Genomic DNA, 17,171 nt, shown 5'->3' with positions numbered 1-17,171 from the left:
CCCAAAAGTAATCTACATGTTTAATGCAATTCCCATCAAAATTCCAATGACATTCATTAAAGAAATTGAAAAATCTACCATGAAATTTATATGGAAACACAGGAAGCCACGAATAGCCAAGGCAATACTCAGTGAAAGAACAATGCAGGAGGTATCACAATACCTGACTTCAAACTATATTACAAAGCAATAGCAATAAAAACAGCATGGTACTGGCACAAAAACAGACATGAAGACCAGTGGAACAGAATAGAGGACACAGATATGAAGTCACAAAACTATAACCAACTTGTCTTTAACAAAGGAGCTAAAAATATACGATGGAGAAATAGCAGCCTCTTCAACAAAAACTGCTGGGAAAACTGGTTAGCAGTCTGCAAAAAACTGAAACTAGATCCATGTTTATCACCCTATACCAATATTAACTCAAAATGGATCAAGGATTTTAATATCAGCCCACAAACTCTAAAGTTGATACAGGAAAGAGTAGGAAATACTCTGGAATTAGTAGGTATAGGTAAGAACTTTCTCAACGAAACCCCAGCAGCACAGCAACTAAGAGATAGCATAGGTAAATGGGACTTCATAAAACTAAAAAGCTTCTGTTCATCTATAGAAATCGTCTCTAAACTGAAGAGAACACCCACAGAGTGGGAGAAAATATTTGCCAGCTATACATCAGACAAAGGACTGGTAACCAGAATATATAGGGAACTTAAAAAACTAAATTCTCCCAAAACTAATGAACCAATAAAGAAATGGGCAAGTGAACTAAACAGAACTTTCTCAAAAGAAGAAATTCAAATGGCCAAAAAACACATGAAAAAATGCTCACCATCTCTAGCAGTAAAGGAAATGCAACTTAAAACCACACTAAGATTCCACCTCACCCCTGTAGTATAGCCATCATCAGCAACACCACCCACAACAGGTGTTGGCGAGGATGTGGGGAAAAAGGAACCCTCTTACACTGTTGGTGGGAATGTAAACTAGTACAACTACTGTGAGAAAAAATTTGGAGGCTACTCAAAAAGCTAAACATTGATCTACCATTTGATCCAGCAATACCACTCTTGGGGATATACCCAAAAGACTGACACAGGTTACTCCAGAGGCACCTGCACACCCATGTTTATTGCAGCACTATTCACAATAGCCAAGTTATGGAAACAGCCAAGATGCCCCAGCACTTACGAATGGATTAAGAAAATGTGGTATCTATACACAATGGAATTTTATGCAGCCATGAAGAAGAACGAAATGTTATCATTCGCCGGTAAATGGATGGAATTGGAGAACATCATTCTGAGTGAGGTTAGCCTGGCCCAAAAGACCAAAAGTCATATGTTCTCCCTCATATGTGGACATTAGATCAAGGGCAAACACAACAATGAGATTGGACTTTGAGCACATGATAAAAGCGAGAGCACACAAGGAAGGGGTGAGGATAGGTAAGACACCTAAAAAACTAGCTAGCATTTGTTGCCTTTAATGCAGAGAAACTAAAGCAGATACCTTAAAAACAACTGAAGCCAATAGGAAGAGGGGAACAGGTACTAGAGAAAAGGTTAGATCAAAAAGAATTAACCTAGAAGGTAACACCCACGCACAGGAAATCAATGTGAGTCAATGCCCTGTGTAGCTATCCTTATCTCAACCAGCAAAAACCCTTGTTCCTTCCTATTATAGCTTATACTCTCTCTACAACAAAATCAGAAATAAGGGCAAAATAGTTTCTGCCCACTATTGAGGGGGTAGAGGGAGGAGAGGGAGGGGGCAGAGTGGGTGGTAAGGGAGGGGGTGGGAGCGGGGGGGGGAGAAATGACCCAAGCCTTGTATGCACATATGAATAATAAAAGAAAAAAGAAGAGTTCTCATGAGGACGTGCTCCTCCCCCACTCTCTTGTGGAGCTTGCCACACTTTAGCTGCTGTTACAAGCCTTCTCCTCTCCAAGCACACTGGGGGAGATGGCACCACACCCACCTCCTCCAGCCAGCTTGTTTATTTACAGTTTGCCTGAAGAAGTGCCCATCCCCCTCTCCAGTGGAGTGTGGCACACTTTAGCCTCTGGTAGAAGCTTTCCCCTCTCCAAGGTTGCTGGGTGGGTGCGCCACTCCTGCCTTCTCCTGCTGGTTTGTTTATTTATAGTTTGAGTGGGGAGTGCCCTCCCCACTCTCCGGAGCTCAGGGAGCCCTGCCCTCTTTGCTACATGTCTTTTTTTTTCAGCTGCTTGTTTATTATTCAGTTTGTTTTTTTCTCTGGATGGGGGTCAGTCTGTCCAGGGGGCTATTCTGATTTGGCCCAGTGTTGTCTGTGGGAGTAACATGTGCTGCTTAGCTCACCTGGTGGTCTGCTTCTTCCAAGCAGGTTAGGAGTTGGCGGCTGGCAGTGTGGGAGCCCTCCTGGTTTCCTCATGGGCTCTCTTAAATGAGCTGCTCTGTTTGCCCCTTATTGTTGGGGGTGATACAATCTTGAGAGCATTTTGCTCATCGGCCCTGTGGTAGATCTGTCAGACTCTGTAACTCCTCTTGAGGGTGCAGGAATGTAGATTTACAACTCCTTCTCAGGATGCAGGAATCATAGTGCTCTCCATGGGGAATGGGATACTCACTTATCTGCCCTTTAGGTCTCCAGACCCAACATCCTGATCTCCACTGCCTGAGTATCTGGAATTACAGGCATGAATCACCACATCTGGCTTCCATTAGCATTTTTGAGAAGAATTGTGTTGAATCTGTAGATTGCTTTGGGTAGTATTGTCTTCTTAATATTAAGACTTTCAATTCATTATCATGGGGTGTCTTTTTATTTATTTGTGTCTCCTTTAATTTCTTTTAGAAATGCATTGTAGTTTTCAATGCATTCAACTTTCACCTCCTTGGTTAAATTTATCCTTAATTATTTTGTTATTTTTGATGCTATTATAGGTGGAATTTTATACTTCTTTTTCAGACTGTTTGTTGCAAGTACATGGAAATAAAACCTGATTTTTCATGTTGATTCTGAATCTTGCCATTCTCATGTATTCTTTATGGTTTTCTGCATATGAGATCATGCCATCTGCAAATAGAGGTCATTTTGTTTCTTCCTTTCCAATTTAGATTCCTTTTGTTTGTTTTTCTTGTCTTATTATCTGGTTAGAATTTCTAGTACTATGCTGAATAGAAGTGATAAAAGCAGGCAGCCTTGTCTTATTTCTGATCTTAACAGAATAGCTTTCAGTCTTTCTCCATTGAGCATGATGTTATCTGTGAGGGTTTTTTTTAAATATATATGTGGACACTATCATTTTGAGGAAGTTCTTATTTTGGAGGTTGTTTTTATCATAGATGTCACCATGACATGGTATCCCAAGGAGACCCCTGAGAGAGAAAAGGAGGGGGACCTTAACTCAGGTTGTGAGACTTCAGGGCTTTGCCATAGAAAAGAATGAGATTTGTTAAAAAGTAAACCACAATACACATTTGAAGAGTTTGAGTGCAGGGTATGAAAGAGATTCACTATTCTATCTTTACTGAGACTATACATGTTTTGGGGTACATTCTTGAGATTCTGATCTATGTTGGTTTTCTTTGTATATACCATTTGGCTAACCAATGATTTATTTTTACTATGCTTATACAGTCTTACTTGTTGTTAGAGTCTTATCTGAAGTTTCTGTTGTTAAGAGTCTTATCTGGGATTTCTGTTGTTAGAATCTTATATGAGACTTGTTTTTTTATAATCTTATCTGAGGCTTCTTTTATTAGGGTCTTATCTGAGATTTCTTTAGTCTTATCTATTGTTTCTTCCTGTGTGACTTCAAACAGTCAGAGGGCCAAAATAGAGGGGACATAATTATTTACTATCATTCTACAGGAACACATTTGTTGGTTGATAGTGACACATAAACATATTTTCTCTGTGGTCCAGTACATGTTTTAACTGAGCTGTTTTCTTCTGTGGAGTCGTTTTGTGAAAGGTTTAACATTTTAGTTTTTTTATTTCTGTTTTCCCTTCCTTGTCCTCTCTGTTTCTCTAACTCAGAAGGATGTTGAGTTTTTGTCAAATGCTTTTTCTGCATTATTGAGGTGATCTTGTGGCTCTTTCCTCCATTCTATTGAAGTGGTATATCACAATTACTGACTTTTGTAACTTGAACTACTCTTTCAGGTATAAAGCCATTTGTCCATGATGTATAGTCCTTTTAATATACTGATTAATTTGATTTACTAGTATTTTGTTAAAGATCTTTCCTCTAAATTCCTAAGGAATCAAAACCCTTAAAGAATCCTCCATTTTAGATTCCCTTGATATCCCCATAGCTTATATCTAACTGCTACTTATCATTCTCTACTCAAGGACTCTGAAATATTTTATGGAATGGTAAGTTGAAGTCAGCCTTTGGCTACCTCCTAGGGGTAATGGACATTAGACCTAAGTCTGGAGTCTTTTGTTTTTGCTCTCCATTGATGGTAACAGCTGGTTTCCCAGGTCATGGATGATGTAAGAGGCTCCTGTACAAGGGAGTATATCTCTTGGAGAATGTAACCCAAGATAGTTGTGTTCAAGGAAGAGGAGCCAGATTCTTGAGGAAACAAATGTATTAGAGCTGAGTCATGAAAAAAAAAATTACTAGAGGTCAATGCAGCTATCTTGATTCTTGTACCTAGAAAGAAAACAGTTCAGGCAAGGTGCAAAATGTAGTAAAAGAAAGTAAAGTTTATTAGGAAAATAATACACTTTCAATAGACTGAAAATTGGTAAATTCTAGGGTGAGAACAATATGTGATCTATTTTGAAGAAAATTCCATGGGCTGCTGAGAAGAATGTGGGCTTTTAAGCTATTGGGTAGAATACTCTATAGATGTCTGTTAAGTCCATTTGATCTACATGGTTGTTTAATTCTAAGTTTCCTCTGCTGATTTTTTGTCTGAATGGTCTATCTGCTGATAATAGTGCAGTATCTAAGACACACACTATTATTGTATCTGGACCTATCTCACTTTAGGTACTGTTATTGTTTGTTTTATGAAATATGCACCAACATTTAGTACATATAAATTTACCCAAGATACCTTCTTGATGGACTGACCCTTTTATTAATATGTAATGAACTTCTTTATCTCTTCTGACTAATTTTGGCTTGACATCTACTTTGTCATATATAAGTATAGCTACTCCTGCTTTCTTTCTTTCAGTTTTCACTTACTTGGCATATCATTTTTCATCCTTTCACTGTTAGACTACTGTGTGTCTTTGCCATTGAGGTGTACCTCTTGCAGGCAACACACAGTTGGATCTTATTTTTTAGTCCAGTCTGTGTATTTTAAGTAGAGAGCTAAGGCCATTTATATTTAGGGTTGTTATTGAAAGGCATTTGCTGATTCCTATAATTGTGTTGGTGTTTTTCTTGGTTGATTTGAATATTGTTTGTTCTTTTCTTTTCCACATTTTTCTTAGGATTTTGTTGGTTTACTAAGTTGAGCATGTTGGATTCTTCCTTCTCATTTGTATATCTGTTCCTCTCATGAAATGTATTCTTTCCTGAACTCTCATGTTTGTGACTCTTTCTTCCCCATCTATGTGTAAGATTCCTTTTTTTAAAAATCTTCTGCAGTGCTAGATTAGTGGTCATGAATTGCTTTAGTGTGTACTTAACTTAAAATGTCTTTATTTCTCCACTGATTGTTAAGGGTATTTTTGTTGGATATAGTAATTTTGATTGGTGATTACTTACTTTGAGAGTTTGAAATATAGCATTCCACCTTTAACTGGTTTTCAGAATTTCTTCTTAGAGGACTGAAGTAATTCTGATGAGTTTGCCTTTGTTAAGTTGGAGTTTTTTCTCTTGCAACTTTTAGTATTCTTAATTCTGAATTCTCAGAATTTTAAGTTTTATGTGATGTGAAGAGGTTTTTTTTCTGCTGATGTTTATTTGGGATTTTAAATGTCTCTGTTACTTGGATGTCCATATCTTTCCCTTGATTTGGAGAATCCTCTGCTATAGTTTCATTGGGTATGTTTTCTATGTTTTTAGATTTTACCTTCTTGATCATGTTCCAGAGTTCTTGAAAATTTTGGTCATGCTTGTTCTTTTTTTCTTTATTTCTTTCCAAATGTAAAATTTTCTCAACCTGTCTTCAATATCATATTCTTTCTTCTGCTTGATCTAGTTATTTTATGTTCTTTACTATTTATTTGATTTATTGAGTTTTTTACTTCCAACATTTCTATTAGTTTTCTTTTCAGAATTTCAATTTCATTACTGAATTTCTCATCCATGTTGCTGAGATTCTTGTTCAAGTCTTGAATTGATTCATTTCACTTTTATTTTTGTTTGAATCCTCTTTGAGGTCATTGATCATTTCTAACACTAGACTTTTGAATTCTTTGTCCAGTATTTCAATCATTTCTGTTTCTTTAGGTTTGGTTATTGAGGAGTTATCAGCTTTTGGAGGAGTCATTTGTCTTGCTTTTCCATATTTCTTGTGTTTCTAGGTTGTAATTTGTGCATCTGGTAGGATTGTTGTTTACTCCAGTTTTGTGCAGGTAACTTCTAAGCAGCTGCTCTATCAGTTGAACCATGCTACTTTCAAGTAGCTTTCTCTTCAGGGATCAATCAGCAATAACACTCAGTGAGGAGAAAACAATCTTCAGTAACAGCAACACTATTCAGGCTGGTGCTGTATGTGAGCTGAGGGACAGATGATCAAGGGTCAGGTCTCAGCTTCAGGGCTGCATTCACTTTAGAAGCTTTACTTCTTTGTGCACCTACAGCTATTGCTGGCCCCAAAGAGCTTTGTAGCTTGTGGACTAGGAAACTTTCTACTCACATCAGACCTCCAGTTTGTGCATCCAGGTACAGAAAACATCCAAGCTGAGGAGAGAGTTTGTAGGAAAGAAAGAGAAGCAAACAGAGCTCTGAGGTCTTTACTGAAGAGGAAGAACTGAGGAAACCTTGTTGTTCTTCCTGCCTGTCCTAGGGCTTCATATCCCACCCAGCAGTAAATCTCCTTGCAGAAGGAGAAGGCTAGGAAAATGTAGCTAACTGCTGAACCTTGGTTCAGAGCCCTCAGTCCCACCTGGCAGCACACCACTACAGCAGGGAGGCAATCATGGAGGCTAAGAAATCCACTGACTATGTTATTGGGCTTGGATTTCTGAGTCTCTAGTGGTCCATAGGTAAGGGCTCACTCATTGCCATAGAGTATGGAATCACCATCCACCGTGCCCTTCTTAACCCAAGCTCCCTACTTCCCAATCTTCTCAGTGGGTCCATGATTCTCCATAACTGCCTCTTGTGGCTATCTCTCACTCAGATACTGTGACAGGGTGTCCCCAGGCTCCCTAACTGGCAATGTGCCTTGTATTCTATCCCTCAGAAAACAGGCCCTCTTTGAAGATGGCACCGTGCTGTAGTTCTCTAAGATATGGGAAGTAATGAAATGGATATCTCCTCCAGTGCTGGCCTGACATACAAGAGGAGTCAATGTCATACCAACTCCCTGGACTGGACTTAAGACAGACTTAGCAAGAATTGTGGGCTTATCCTGCAGCTAGGACTGCCAGTCTGCTGTCCCCAGAACTTCCCTGACTCACCTAGCAATTGTGATTTTGGCTTCACCTACACATGCCCCAGGGAGCAAAGATTAAAGCTGTGGACTGTTTCCTACTATTTGTCTTCTTCTCTTTATCTCTTTGGAGATAATATAATCTCTCCTTTGTTACTCCAACTTTTCTCATTCATGAAGTTGCACAAAGGAAGCTTATATTCTGCCATCTTACCTCAGAATTCTCATTCAGTCTTTATTTCTAGTGTGTACATTTACAGCTATAAATTTCCCTCCAAGCATGCTTTAACTGCTTCTCACAAATTTTATCACATTTTGTTTTTGCTTACATTTGTCTTAAGGCATTTTCTAATTTACTTTGTGATTTCTTTTCTGACCTATTGTTTAATACTGTATCATTGTACTCCACATACTTGTAAATTTTCTAGTTTTCCTTTTGTTACTGATTTCAAGCTCTATTCTATTAATTGGAAAATATAATTTTTATGATTTCAATCTTTTCAAATCTACTGAAACATTTTTGTGACCTAACATATGATCTATCCTAAAAATTGTTCCAGGTCCATGTGTTATTGAGTGGAGTGTTCTATCTATGTCTGTTAGCTCTGATTCATTGGTTGTAGTTTTGTTCCCCTATTGCCTTATTAATGGTCTCTTTGATTGTTCTGTCCATTATTGAAAGTGAGATATTGAAGTCTCCAACTATTATTGTAGAACTGTTTCTCCCTTCAAATTGTCAACCTTTGCTTCATATATCCTGTGGCTCTTTTGTGATGTGTGTTTATCTTAGTAATTATTATATCTTCATGCTGTACTGAACCTTTATCAATATATATGTTCTTTGTCTCATAAACTTTTTTATTCAAAATCTCTTTTTTCTGACAATAATAAGGCTCCTCCACTTTCTTCTGGTTACTATTTGCATGAATGTGTTTTTCATTCTTTTACCATCAAACTCTTTTTACATTTCTATCTAAAGTAGTGGTTGAATCTCATTTTATTTTTGTTTTGTTCTGTTTTGGGTGGTACTGAGGTTTGAACTCAGAGCCTCACACTTGCTAGGCATGTGTTCTACTATTTGAACCATACCTATAGGCTTATCCCATTTTTAAATTCAACTTCCCAATAGCTATCTTTTATTAGATAAAAGACATTTACACTCAAAGAGATTACTGACAAATGTTTATCTCTCTTATTAGCTACTTGTTTTGTATATGTCTTACACATTTTGTATTCCTCATTTCCTTCATTATTGTGTTTTAGTTACTTTTTATGTTCTTTTCTTTTATGTATATATTTTAGCTATTTTTTTCTTTTTTGTAATTCTTATGAATTACAATTAACATCTTAAATTTATGCTACTCATGTTTGAATAACATCCACTTGGTTTCAGAGGTATATAAACATTCTGCTTCTATATATCTTTGCTCCCATTATATTGTTATTGTCAGAGATTACATAATTATACATCATATGCCCATTAACATATTTATAATATTTTATGCATTTGTCTTTTAAATCACATACAAAAAAAGAGAAAAATTGTGAACCAAACTAAAAATACAATGATACTGAACTTTGTATTTACATATAAAATTCCCTTTCCCAGAATTCTTTAATTTTTTTAATATTTCTGAGTTATCATCTGTTGTCTTTCCATTTCAGTATTTCAGGACTAAAGGATTACCTTCAGCATTTCTTATTGGACAGGTATATTAGCAATAAACTCACTTGTCTTTTGTTTATCTGTAAATGCCTTAATTTTTCCTTCATTCTTGAAGAATATTTTTCCCAGATATAGATTCTTCATTCACAGTTTTTTTCAGAATGTTAAACAGTCATGAATCTTTTAACAATGGGGATACATTCTGAGAAATGTGCCATTAAGCAGATTTGTCATTGACCAGACATCATGGGATACGCTTACACAAACTAAGGTAGCTACAACATCACTAGACAACATAACCTTATGTGGCCACTGTTCAACATATGGCCTGTCAAGTGAAATGTCATCATGTGACACAAGTCTGAAAATCATTTAACTGCCTTTTGATTCCACAGTATCTGATGAGAAATCAGAGAAATCAGCCATTCATCTAATATAGGATTCTTTAATTTTTCAAAATTGTTTTTCTTTAACTTTTAATTGAGGGATAACTCCAGAGCTTTCTTTTTTGATTTTTATTAAATTTTATTGTTCAAAGGTATTTCATTTTGATATTTACACACATGTATACAATATACTTTGATCGAATTTTGACTCCATCTATATATTAGTCCTTTTTTTTTTTTTTTTTGCTTTGATGGGACTAGGGTTTAACTGAACTCAGGGCTTTGTACTTGCAGAGCATTTGAGCCACACCTTCAGTCCATTTTGCTCTATTTTGGAGATGGGGGGGTCTCATGAACTATTTGCCCAGGCTAGCTTCAAACCACAATCCTCCCAATGTCAGCCTCCCAAGAAGCTAGGATTACAGCCATGAGCTACCAGCTCCCAGCATCATCTATATTACTCTTTCTTAACTTTCCCTCTCCTCACCCATCATTTTTAACAATTTTTAGTGAACTTCATTATGCTATTTTCATAAATATATAATGTACTTCTATCATATTCAGCTCACATCAACCTCTCCTTTCCCCTTATCTTTCCCACCAGTTCCCCCCTTAAAGAGTCCCCCTGTTACAATCATGTCATATTTTTGCCTAGATTTTATATTTGAATGAAAATATGTGAGAGTTTTTCTGCATTTGGCTTGTCTTTTTTAATGTGATGGTCTCCAGTTCCATCCATTTTCCTGCAAACAACATAATTTTACCCTTCTTTACTGCTGAATAATACATATATATGTGTATATATATGTATTAGTCATATATATAATACATATATATTCATATATATATATAAAATATATATATATATATATATGCCACGTTTTCTTTAGCCATTCATCAGTTGTTGGGCACTTAGGTTGATTTCATAGCTTGACTACTGTAAATAGTGCTGCTATAAACATGATGTGCATGTATCTCTATTGTATGTTAATTTACATTCCTTCAGATGTATAACCAACAGTGGTAGAGCAGGATCAAATGGCAGTTCTATATTTAGTTTTTGAGGGACCTCCATATTGATTTCCACATTGGCTGCACTTACTTGCATTCCCACCAACAGTGTATAAGGTCCTTTTCCCCCTCCCATCTTTGCTAGCATTTGTTGCTGCTTGTGTTCTTGATGATAGCCATTCTGACTGGGACAATATGGAATCTCAATGTCATTTTGATTTGCATTTCTTTTATGGCTAAGAACATTGAACATTTTTTCATATATATATATTAGCCATTTGTACTTCTAAGAATTATCTTTTCAATTGATTTGCTGATTTATTAATTGGATCATTTGTTCTTTTGCTGTTTAATCTTATATATATAAATTCTTTGATGAATAGCTGGCAAAGATTGTCTCTCATTCTCTAGGCTGTTGGCGTTTCCTTCATATATAATGAGCCACTTCTCTCTTGAAGCATTCAAAATTCTCTTTTAGGCTTTGTGTTTTAAAAGTCACAAAAAAATGTGGAATTCTTGAGCTAGGCATGGTGATGCATATCTGTAATCCCAGCACACAGGAGGCTGAGGTGGGAGGATCACAAGTTCAAGGCCATTCTGGGCCACATAGTGAGTTCCAGGCCAGCCCAAGCTACATAGCAAAACTTTACCTCAAAATACAAACAAAAAGGTTGGGTGTGATGGTTTACACCTTAATCCTAACTATTTGGGAGGATCACAGGCCAGTCTGGGCAAAAAGTTTGTGAGACAAAAAAAAAAATATGGACATGGTGGTTCACATTAGGAATCCAAGCTATGTGGGATAAATAGGAGCATGAATAGGAGGATTACAGTCCAGGCTGGCCCCAGGCAAAAATACAAGACTCTATCTAAAATATAACTAACTAAAACAAAGAGAGCTGGGGGCATGGCTCAAGTGGTAGTGTTTGCCTAGAAATCATGAGGCTTTGAGTTCAAACTCCAACACCTGCCCCTTCTCCCTCAAAAAAAAAAAAAGTGTGGGACTCCTTACCTTTTTCCTTCTTGAAGTTCATGGAGCTTAGGTAAATATCCCTGTCTTTCCAGGCATTTCTTCTCTCTCTCTCCTCTCCTCTCCTCTCCTCTCCTCTCCTCTCCTCTCCTCTCCCTTCTGGAATTCCTATAATGGATATGCTGGTTTGCTTGCTGGTGTTCATTTTTCTTCAGTCTTTTTTCTTTCTGCGTCCCTGACTGGATAATTCCAAATTTCTTAACTTCAAGTTCTCTGATCCTTTCTTCTAACCTATTCAAATTTGATATTGAATTCCTCTAGTGAGTTTTTCCTTTCAATTATTCTTTTCAGCTCCAGAATTTTTGTTAGGCTCCTTTTTATGCTTTTTTTATTGATGTTTTCATTTTGTTCAGACATCATTTTCATAATCACCTTTAATTCTTTGTCCTTGGTTTCCTTTAATATTAAACATATTTTAGACAGATGGCTTTAACATTGTCAACTAATAATTCCAATATTTGGACTTCCTGAGAGATGGTGTTTGTCATATTCTTTATTTCCTATAAGTTGATCATTCTTTTCTGCTTTTTGTATATTTTATAAATATTTATTGAAAATTGGACATTCTAAATATTATGTTGTAGCAATTCGGAAATCCGATTCTTTCACTTCTCATTGTTTGTTTATATTGGTAGCTGAAGCCATTATTTTGGGACTCTTTCAAATTACTTTTACAAAGTGCATACTCCTTGTTAGTGTGGCCATTGTTTTCTATTGTCTTTGTGTATCATCACTTCCTACCTGAAATGAGACAGAAGTAAGTTCTGAGAAACTTAATTTTTTCCTTTTCTCAGTACCTAGCAGAATGATTGCACAGTAGCACCACAACAAAAAAGTCTGCACCACATTTTCTGAGTTCTTAGCCTTTGTAAAATATGATTATGTTGAGCTATTCCTCAGTTTATCAGGGATTATTAACCTATTTTACAGACAAGAAAACCAAGGCCCAGAGATCTTAATAACTTTCTCAAGATTAAGTGATTAAGTGTCAGAGTTAGGATAAACACCTCAGATTTCTAACTCCAGTTCTACTATGACTTATCTATCACTTGTTTTTGTAACATTATATTCTGGGTATGTGCTAAGTTCTTTTCATATATTATCTTCCTTAATCCTTATAATATTCTGTCAGGTTGTCACTATAAAGTACTCTACAAAATAACACCCATGAGCCTGTGAAAAAGCCAGAGCACTAGGGATTTTGCAGGGGGAGAAGATTTACTGTGATGCACTTGAGACATTTGCCACAGCCAATCTCATCATAAGTACTGAAGCTTGGATGTCCTTTATAGTGATCTCAAATGGAGGAGAGAGGAACAGGTCATTGTACAAATGACCAGTCATTGGTTGTAGACTTTCCCAATGGAGGAGTATCATTAGGCATGACAGGCTCATGTGATTTAGGAAATTCAGAAAAGAACACAGATGTGAGCTGTGAGCATCTGACAATAGTCCTGACAATTGGGGCATCAAACCCCTCAGTCCTGAAAGGACATGTCAGTGGAGAATCACAACATTCTCTATTGTCCATAGCTTCATAGTGTTGGATCACTTGCTTCATATAATAAATTACCTGGGAAACTTAGGAAAGAGAGGCTAATGAAATGACCATTTGTAGTCTCAAGGACACAAATGATACTCATTATCAGCTAGCATTTCTGCCAGTGTAGGTGTGGCAAACAGGCCCTTATCCTTAAGGGGCTAAGCTCTTGGTCACCATGACCATCTCAGAATACGTTTGTCTATTTACTCTCATAATCAGGCAAAGAAATACCAAAGGATCATTTGAGTGCCAACATATTCTATACTGTCCGTATTATGAATAGCCATCCTACCTCCTCCTAATGATCATGGTTGTCTTAACCAGAATGGGGACTCCTTCCTTACATTCTGGTTTCTTTAATGTAAGAAACATGAAGTGGCTGTGTGGAAGTCATAGTTTAATGTTTAGCAGAATTTTGCTGTGTCCATTGGTGGAAATGTTTTACCTCTGGACACCAGGTCTTTAAACCACAGAGCCTACAGTTGTAGGTATAATGAGCATAAATTCCCCCAAATGGATCACTGAGAGTAATGGCAAGAAAGATCAATTTCCTTCCATCTTTTGGTTTCTAGAGCCATAGAGCCTATCTTTTGATAGCATAGCATTATTAGATCATTAAATAGAGTATATATTACATCCTGAAGAATAGGGCACCATCCTCATGAGATATAATCTCTAAATTGGAGCCTGGGCTATGCCTTCAAAAGCCATTCCATCACCTTCTCAAGACAGTAACTTTTGGTGGGCAATATGCAACAGACCAGTGGTTCTCATGTTATTAGTTCAGTGTCATTCCTACTTTCCTGAAATTCATGTCCTATGCTCCAAGGTGATGTGATGTGAGGCATTGTCTCGGTAGACAAAACTCTTAAGAACATGAATTGTTGTGTTAGCTAAACACATGAAAACAAAAAGGGTAAACCTATGAGTGGAATTTGTGTCAAATCCAGTTAAAGTGCATTTGTCTCCTTCAGAGAACAGAGGTCTGATATGATTATCTTTTCAGAGTATGGTGCTAGTTTAGGCCCTTAGCACTGGCCTGCTGTGCTGACAGGTTGGACCTTTCCCAAGGACAGTATCTAAGTCAGACTTGGTGAGTAGGAAGGAGCCTTTGCTATTGGGCCTATATGGCAGAAAAATAACTCACCAAATATATCCATCACCTTATTTTTAGACAAAGGGGATTTTGTAGATGTAATTAAGTTAAAGAATTTGAAGTAGCGAGATTGGCTTGACCTAATCATATAGTACCTTAACAGTACAGGGTGTCCCCTGGCTGTGGTCAGAGGGAGGTAAGATTATAGAAGATGGGTCAGAGAGATGCAGTGCTACAGGTTTTGAAGATAGAAGGAGAAGTCTATGATCCCCTACAAGGTCTTTAGAAGGTAGAAAAGCAAGGAAAGGGATTCTCCCCCAAGAACCCCAGAGACAAATGTAACCCTGCTGACACTTTGACATTTTTCCCCCATGAGACCCACATCAAATTCATGGTCTTACAAGATAATAAAATAATTAATGTATTGTTAAACCACTAAGTTTGTGGTAATTTGTTACAACAGCAATAAAACATTAATATACTTTCCTCTGGGATTATTCCTGCCTCTCTCCATTCATGTAACTATAAGAAGTACACAGTCTTACATGAGAAATTTTCAACCATTTTCCATGGAAGCAGAAATAGATGTACACCTTGAAGCAGGTTTTCTTAATGTCTTGTGTTGGTCCCTTGAGTTGTAGGGAGAATAGAAGCCATTTTTCTGAGACACCTCACGCTTAAATAGGACCTTTTGTTTGTGGGATTTGGCAAAAGCTATCCATCTTTGGATCAAAGCTCTTTATGAACACAGGTAGAGAAGGGACTAATTCTCCATCCTCAACTACATTAAGGTTGCATGTGAGAAAGACATTAAAAGATCAATGAGTTGTTCCTGGCAGTCTCAGTGTCATGGAAGAGCAGTGATTCTGTTGAAATAAAATTGCTCTGCACAAAGGTAAATTCTAGAATGATCATCTTAACTCCTAGGAGTTTTCAGGGGAAAGGAATGATTTTTGCCTCTGTGGCTGGATCTTGTGTGGTTCTTTGAGAAACAGTGGATGAGATGAGGAATGCATATCAATTGAAAGAGCTGTGACTTTCAACCCCCAGCCCAAAGTTTGATGAAGAGACTGAGATCTAGTTGCCTCAGCCCAGTTCCCACATAGAAACAGAACCAGTTTCCAACAATGCCACCTGGTGACCATGAGGACAATAGCAATTACCAAGTTAAAATCTGCTCTCGGCTCGTTTTTGGAAATTGTACTTGACTCCTTTGGATGGAATAAGCCCTTTAGAGGGAGGCAGTAAAGTGGGAGAAGAAAGGCCTCAAGAAGAACTCAGCTAAAACTCTGTGCCCATTGGAATTCATGGTGTGTTAATGAACTAATTGTCTTAATGTCCTACTGACGATGAATTTTCATAATCTTCTACTGGCTATGAATTTTCTAAAGTAGATATTGGAATGTTAGATAGGAGATGAATCAAGAATGAACCAGAACGAGGTGTGGCAATAATCCCAGCTACATAGGGATTACAGTGATATTGTTCAAGTGGTAAAAAAAAAAAAAAAAGAAAGTCCAACTAGCAAATTTGCCTAAAGTCCCATGGTCTCTAACAAAAATTGAGTCCTTTACTTCATCTTGCCACCTAACTCTTTTTTATTTTCTTTGACAATACTTGGGATTAAACTCAGGGCCTCACGCATGCTAAGCAGGTGCTTCAGACTTGTGCCACACCCTCTACCTCACTCAATTCTGCACATTTAAATATACTTATGTTTAAATTTTTTTACTATTTTGCTGGCATGGGGGAGGAGTAGCAGGGGATGGCTCAAGTGGTAGAGCACTTGGCTAGCAAGCATGAGGCCTTGAGTTCAAACCTCAGTACCATCAAATAAATAAATATATATTTTTTTCATTTTTAACAGCACATAAAACAATTAGCAGCTTTTGCTTCATTCTAGGAGAAAGACCACCCTACCATTTTCTCAATGGTGGCTGTTTGGGCTGGTACACTCAGTTTTTTAAAACATAGGGACAAAAGTATTAAAGAGGTTTTAATAAGGGTTAATTCATTTACTTACTCAATATTCACTAAGAAAGTGATACGTGTTTAGTGTGTGCCTCTCCTAATAGATTACAAGCTTCATGCCAGAAGGGATGTTATCTCTAGCTTGTTGCATATTTGTTTATTGAATGTATTTCTTTGGAATACCTGTGATTTGTTTAATGTATGTTGGTTTCATGTTTAGATAGATAAATGGCATGCTTCCTCCTTCTCTTTCCTGTGTCTTACTAATTGAAACCCTTATTTATTTGATAGCTACAATATCTAAAGTCACAGGTGCACCACGGGCTCTTTCACAGTGCTCACTGTCATGCATTCATTACCTCATCTAATTCTCACAATAGCCTGTGATGATTATTGTACAGACCATCATTCCCACTTATCATAGCTGAGGTAACTGAGGCTTATAGAGGTTGTTACTTGCTCAAATACCACATAAGTCCAAAGATTATGTTCCACCCACGGAAGTTATGCATTACAAGAAATTGGTCAGCAGCTTTGATCTGTAAGCAGATCCAACCCAAGGCAGAATAACTTCTAGATATGTTCCAGTTTCTGTCTTTCAAGAAGATTTCTTCTATGCTTTCCTGCCCCAAGGAAAGTTTAATCTAGGGCAGCCAGGCAGAAAGGCTAATTCTTTCTGTTGGTTTGTCTTCTCAATAGCTGAGATCCAGATGAAATGGTCCCAACTCTGAGACCAAAAGGATTATAATGCATCAGTTTTGCTAAACAATTGGTAGAGTGATTACTTAGCAATTATAATGTTTTAAGAACTAAATAATAGAGAGACTGGCAAGATGATGGATTAGAAGGATCTACCATTTTGACTCTATGAATGAGAAAAGTCAAATAACTCATGAAAACTATAATCTGAAGAG

Source organism: Castor canadensis, chromosome 7, assembly GCF_047511655.1.
Source record: "Castor canadensis chromosome 7, mCasCan1.hap1v2, whole genome shotgun sequence".
NCBI lineage: Eukaryota > Metazoa > Chordata > Mammalia > Rodentia > Castoridae > Castor > Castor canadensis.
This window is presented reverse-complemented; position numbering follows the sequence as displayed.